Source organism: Psammomys obesus, unplaced genomic scaffold (genome assembly GCF_907164565.1).
Source record: "Psammomys obesus unplaced genomic scaffold, mPsaObe1.curated_primary_1811, whole genome shotgun sequence".
In the NCBI taxonomy this organism is placed as follows: Eukaryota; Metazoa; Chordata; class Mammalia; order Rodentia; family Muridae; genus Psammomys; species Psammomys obesus.
Window position 1 is genome coordinate 6,470,403 of NW_026594418.1, and position 7,031 is coordinate 6,477,433.

The 7,031-nt window shown below is 40.1% G+C and overlaps 1 pseudogene; it reads right to left on the reverse strand.

Annotated features, from left to right (window-relative positions):
* Positions 1 to 1,666: 1,666 nt before the first annotated feature.
* Positions 1,667 to 2,652, reverse strand: LOC129685428 (glyceraldehyde-3-phosphate dehydrogenase-like; annotated as a pseudogene).
* Between the last annotated feature and the right edge of the window lie 4,379 nt (positions 2,653 to 7,031).

A 7,031-nucleotide genomic window follows, 5' to 3' on the forward strand; every position in this document is an offset into this window, starting at 1 on the left:
AAAGGGCATATATTTGAATAGAGGGGAGATGGGAGGATCTAAGAGGAGTTGAGAGAGGGGAAGCCATAATTAGAAAATATTTTATAAAAATCTATTTTAAATAAGATAAAAAACACACATTTAAAAATAATTTAATTGGAATTTTCTCATGTGGGTGAAGGGAGATAATGCTCCTTCTAAATACCAGAGGCTCAAACAAAAATCTCAGTTCTAGGCATGGGATACTTTCATTTGAGTTGTTGGGCAACTCAAAAGTCTAAGAGACTCCCAAAACAATGCAGGCTATTGCTATTATACAGGACTACCTGCAAGAACTTAAATAAGATCCTATCACTAAAGATACCACATACATTGGTCAGAAGGCATAAAGAGATCAAACCGAGTCTTAACTGGAAGCCTCCTCTTTGATGGTCGGCCTTTATAGTGCCACAAGGTGCTAAGAAGGCTGCTTCAACAACAATGGTACCATCAGTCTTACTCAGCTGTAGACCTTTGAACTACATTAATAACTTGCTTGGAAGGATTTGCTTATTTTTGCAATAGTGACAAGAATGTGTTACGGGAAAACAAAAACTATCTAATGGATTTAAGTCCTGCTTAACAGAAGAGACTCAATGTGTGGTATTGTAAACCTGGACAAGAATCCATGAATAAAGAGGTAATAGAACACAGAAGAGCTTACTGCTATCATTTTGATACATCAATATCTAATCTAAGAGCCTTCTAACTGTGTATTCGCATTCATAGGTTAGTCTGTCTCATGCTGCTCAATAAAGAAGCTACTTCTGGCAGTGAACAGAGAACCACAAATGATAAACTTGCCAAAAAGAAAATACTCCATGACATAATTAATTTAAGCAATATCTACACAGCAACCCAGCCCTACAGAAGATACTGGAAGGAAAACTCCAATCTAACAAAATCAACTACACCCAAGAAAACACAGGATATAGATAACTTCACAACAAAAAATTAAAAGAAAACAAGCACACAAACACTAATACCACCAACTCAACAATAAAAGGAATTAACATTAATTGATCACTATTATCTATCAACATCTATGGACTCAATTCTCCAATAAAAAGGCACAGATTAACAGAATGGTTGCTGAAACAGGATCCAACATTCTGCGGAATTCAAGAAACACACCTCAGCAACAAAGACAGACAGTACCTCAGAGTAAAGGGCTGGAAAAAGGTTTTCCAAGCAAATGGATACTGAAAACAAGCTGTATTGCCCATTCTACTCTCTAAGTTATTAACAGTGATTAGAAATATAAACATATAAAATTATGTTTATTTGGATTTCTTTAATTTTAATTTGTTTTATTTCAAGAGTCTCTTTAGTTTATTCCTTGCCCATAACTTCCCTAACAAGTTACAGAATCTTAACTTTCTCTTGGAGAAAAAATATGATTTAGAAAAATAAATTTTAGATATAATATACTGGGTTTTTTTGGATGTGTGTGGGTGTACTGAGCTTTATTGATGGTATCCAAGAGAGTAGGGACCTCTGCACCCTTCCCACTATTCTGGGGGTTTGGGATGGAAAGTATGAGGGAGATGTTCAGTGTCATGGGCTAAGTTGGGACAGGGACTCCTCAGCAGCCAAGAACTTCTCTCTTGCTCTCATGTCTTTGCTGGGGTGGGTGGTCCAAGGCTTCTTACTCCTTGGAGGTCATGTAGGCCATGAGGCCCACTACCCTGTTGCTGTAGCTAAATTCATTATCATACCAGGAAATGAGCTTTACAAAGCTGTCTTTGAGGGTAATGCCAGCCCCAGTATCAAAGGTGGAAGAGTGGGAGTCACTGCCAAAGTTGCAGGAGACAACCTGGTCCTCAGTGTAGCCCAGGATGCCATTTAGTAGTGGGCCCTCAGATACCTGTTTCATCACCTTGATCTCATCATACTTCAAAGGTTTTTCCAGTCAACATGTCAGATCCACAGCAGATATGTTGGGGGTAGGAACACGGAAGGCCATGCCAGAGAGCTTTCCGTTCAGCTCTGGAATGACCTTGCCCACAGCCCTAGCAGCACCAGTGGATGCAGGGATCATGTTTTAGGCAGCCTTATGGCCATCACACCACAGCTTTCCAGAGGGGCCACCCACAGTCTTCTGGGTAGGAGTGATGGCATAGACTGTGGTCATGAGTAGTTCCAAAATGCCAAAGTTGTCAGTTGTCATGGATGACCTTGACCAAGGGATGCTAAGCAGTTGGTAGTGTAGGAAGCTTTGCTGACAATCTTGAGTGGGTTGTACTTCTCATGGTTCACGCCCATCACAAACATGGAACCATTTGGCGGAAGGGACAGAGATAATAACCCTTTTAGCCCCACCCTTCAAGTGGGCCCCAGCCTTCTCCATGTGACTTCTCCACAGCATACTCCGCATCAGTATCGCCCCATTTGATGTTAACAGGATCTCGCTCCTGGAAGATGGTGATGGGTTTTGCAATTGATGACAAGCTTCCCGTTCTCAGCCTTGACTGTGTCATTGAATAGTCATACTTAAACATGTAGACCATGTAGTTCAGTTAGATTAAGGTGTCATTGATGACCACAGTCTCCACTTTGCCATAAATGTAGGCAGCCCTGGTAACCAGGCGTCTAATACCATTAGCCAAATCCGTTCACTCCAACATTCACCATCGTGTCTAAGGGACACGGCTGGCAATGCGCGAAAAGATGTGGCTGTCTCTGGAACAAACAGGAGCAGAGACAATATAGTACAACGTTTAAACTAAGAAGTAATACAAAATATTAGCATGCTGCTAATATTACTATGTTGATGACTCCGTTAAGAATTCTGTTGCTGCAGTAAAATGTGACCAAAAGCAAAATGGAGCAGAGGGGATTTACTTGGCTTATACTTCCACATTGTAGTCAATCATTAAAGGAAGCTAGTGCAGAAACTCAAACAAGGCAGGAAACTGGAAGCAGAGGCCATGGAGGGGTGCGGCTTACTGGCTTCCCATGATTTGCTCAGCTTCCTTTCTAATAGAACCCAAGACCACCAGCCCAGGGACAGTATTACCCATAATGTATTGAGCCCTTCTCCATCAATCACTAATTAAGAAAATGCCCTAGAGGCTGATCTTATGAAGGCATTTTCTTAATTGATATTCCTTCTTTTCAAATGACTTTAGCTTATGTCAAGTGGACATAAAATTTTCTTGCATAATTGATCCTTGTCAATTTGACACATAAATACATCACCATTAAACTACAACCTTTTCTTTCTCATTCATCTTCAAAATCTCTCATTAAAATATAACTAATTTTTAAAATCCCACAGTCTTTACAAATTCAAACAAAAAAGTTCAGTCTTTTAGAACCTGAGACAACACAGATGTCAGCCCAGACTACTATACCCAGGAAAACTCTCAATCATCATAGACAGAGAAAACAAGATATTCAATAAAATAATAATAATAATAATAATAATAATAATAATAATAAACAAATTTAAGCAATACCTAACCAGAAATCCAGGCCTACAGAAGATACTACAAGGAAAAATACTACCCAAGAAGGCTAACTACACCCAGGAAAACACAGGAAATAAATAACTTCATTATAAGAAAAAATGAAAAGTAGATAAGCACACAAAGACACTACCACAACCAACATCAAAATAAAAGAAACTAACAGTCACTGGTCATTAATCTCTTCAACATCACTCAACTCTCCAAAAACAATTTTTTTTTCCAAAACCATGTCTTTTAAAATTAAAAGTCTCTCAACTGTGGGCCCCTATAAAATCAGAAAAAGTTAAATACTTTCTTTCTTCACAAGGGAAGAACTAGGGCACAGTTACAATTAAATCAAAACAACACAAATTTCCAAAAGTGTAAGTAACTCAATGTCCAATTTCTAGAATTCACTAATGATCTTCTCTGTTCTTCTGAGGGCCAAGGGGTCGCTTCTCCAGCTCTTCCCTTTGCAATACATGCTGCTTGTCCTCAAGACTCCAGCTGGGTCCACCCCAATAATGCTGCTGTTCTTTGTGATCATTCTAATTGTACTGGAATCTCCAAAATGCTTGGATCTTATGCTGCAATCGGCTGTACTTTCACAAATAGCCTCCCATAGGCTTTCTCCATGGTGGAAAGCATCAACTTCTCTGTATGACTCCTTTAACCATTGGTTTTCAGTTGCCACTGAAGCTGCATGTTTACCAATGACCTCTCCTGACCTCTCACAGTGCCAAGCCCCAGGTCTTTTCCATGACCCCTTTATGCCATCAAAACCAGTACCACCAGGCTGGATTTTAAATTAACAAGTTTGGCTACCACCACAAGGTCTAACCTTGGATGTATCTGGAACACAGCTTCTCTCTGCTCTCAGGAAACACTTTCCAGAAGATTTCACCTCAATTAATCTGGTCTCTTCTTAATCACAGCCAATTTCTCAGCTCAAACATCAAGTATCTCAACAAAGCAAAGGTTTCACTTTAATAGCTCTGATATCTTGTTAATCACAACTGACTCTTCACATCAGGTAGCCAGTACTACAGAATCTTAATACAAAATAGCAAATGACCATGATAGAGTCTTTAAGCTTTCTTCTTAAATTTCACAAGTGAGGTCTCCATCTGTGTTTATCCTCATCCTATTCTCTTTCAAGTTCCTACAGAGAAGCTCACTAAGTACTGAACTCTGGGTGGCTTTTCTTGTACAAAGTTTCAAAGTCCTTCCACAGTCCTCCCCCCAAAACAATACAGTCAGATCTGTCACAGCAAGTACCCCACTCCTGGTAAAAAATTGATTTACATAGCGTTTCTATTGCTACAATAAAACATCATGACCAAAAGGCAAGTTAGGTAGAAGAGGAATTATTTGGCTTATACGACATATTTTAGTCCATCATGGAAGGAAGCCAGAACAGAAACTCAAACAGGGCAGAAACCTGGAGGCCATAGAGGGGTTCTGCTTACTGGCTTGATCCCCATTGCTTACTCATGCTGCTTTCTTATAGAACCCAGGACCACCATCCAGGGGATGGCAGCAACCACAATGGGCTGGCCCTGCCTCTGTCAATCACTAATTAAGAAAATAAAGGCCTTCCAGGCCTGCCTACAACACAGGCTTATGGAGGCACTTTTCTTAACTGAGGTTCCCTCCCCTCAGGTGACTTTAGCTTGTGTCAAGTGTCAAGGGTTATAAAGCTATTGACACAATTGGTGACTCAATATATACTAGATATCCTCATCAGACTCAACAGTTACATACAGGGTTGTATGTGATGCCTGTACGGTACAGATGCCTTTTAAATAAATCACTACATGTTGAAACATTCCATAGATGCTTCAGAGATCATTAACCACACTTTCATAATATAAGATTCTACAATCTCTCTTCTAATCTCTTTCTTTAATTAATTTTTTTATTTTTTAACATTAATTACATTTTACTCACTTTGCATCCTAGCTGTAGCCTCCTATCTCATTCCCTTCCAATCCCAAACTTCCTCCCTCATCTCCTCCCTGTCCTCCTAAAGTCCACTGATAGGGGAGGTCCACCTCCCCTTCCATCTGAACCTACCTTATCAGGTCTCTTCAGGACTGGCTGCAATTTCCTCCTCTGTGTCCTGGCAAGGCTGCTCCTCCTGGGGGGGTGGGGGGTCAAAGAGCCAGCCACTGTCAGAGACAGTTCCCCTTACTAGGGAACCTAATTGGACACTGAGCTGCCATAGGCTATATCTGAGCAGGGGTTCTAGGTTATATACATGCATGATCCTTGGATGGAGTATGAGAATCAGAAAATACTCCTGAGCCCAGATATTTTGTAGCTCTGTGTGGAGCTCCTGTACTATCCAGCTCTTAATAACTACCTCTTCTTTCATATGATTCCCTGCACTCTGCCCAAAGTTTGGTTATGAGTCTCAGCATCTGCTTTGATATACCACTAGGTAGAGTCTTTCAGAGGCCTTCAGTGGTAGGCTCCCGTCCTGTTTCTTATTTTCTCCTACTTCCAATGTCCAACTCATTTGTCTTTCTAAGTGAGGATTGATCATCTTACCCCAGGTCCTCCTTCTTCTTTAGCTTCTTTAGATGTGAAGATTTTGGTATGTTCATCTTATCTTATAGGTCTAGTATGAGCTTATAAGTGAGTATATACCATGTGTGTCTTTCTGCTTCTGGGATACCTCACTAAGGATGATCCTTTCTAGATCTCACCATTTGCCTGTAAATTTCATAATTTCCTTGTTTTTAATTGCTGAGTAGTATTCCATTGTGTAAATATACCACAATTTCTGTATCCATTCTTCCATTGATGGACATCTGGGTTGTTTCCAGGTTCTGGCTATTACGAATAAAGCTGCTACAAACATGGTTGAACAAATGTCCTTGTTGTATACTTGAGCATAATTTGGATATATGCCTAGGAGTGGTATAGCTGGATCTCAAGGAAGCACTATTCCTAATTGTCTGAGAAAGCACCAGATTGATTTCCAAAGTGGTTGTACAAGTTTACATTCCCACCAGCAATGGAGGAGGGTTCTCCTTTCACCACAACCTCTCCAGCATGGGTTGTCACTTGAGTTTTTGAACTTAGCCACTCTGATAGGTGTAAGGTGAAATCTCAGGGTTATTTTGATTTGCATCTCCCTGTTGGCTAAGGACATTGAGCATTTCTTCATGTCTTTCTCTACATTCTACATTCCTCTGTAGAGAATTCTCTGTTTACCTCCGTACCCCATTTTTAATTATATTACTTGATTTGCTGTTTTTAAACTACTTTAGTTTTTTATATATTCTGGATATTAGCCCGCTGTCTGATATGGGGTTGGTAAATATCCTTTCCCAGTCTGTAGTCTGTCAATTTGTTCTGACGATGGTCACTTTTGCTTTTCAGAAGCTTTTCAGTTTAATGAGGTCCTATTTGTTGATTGCAGTTCTTAGAGCCTGTGCTGTTGGTGTTCTAATCAGGAAGTTGTCTCCTGTGCCAATGAGTGCTAGGCTCTTACCTATTTTTCTTCTAACCAATTTAGTGTGTCTGGTTTTATGTTGAGGTCTTTGATCCACT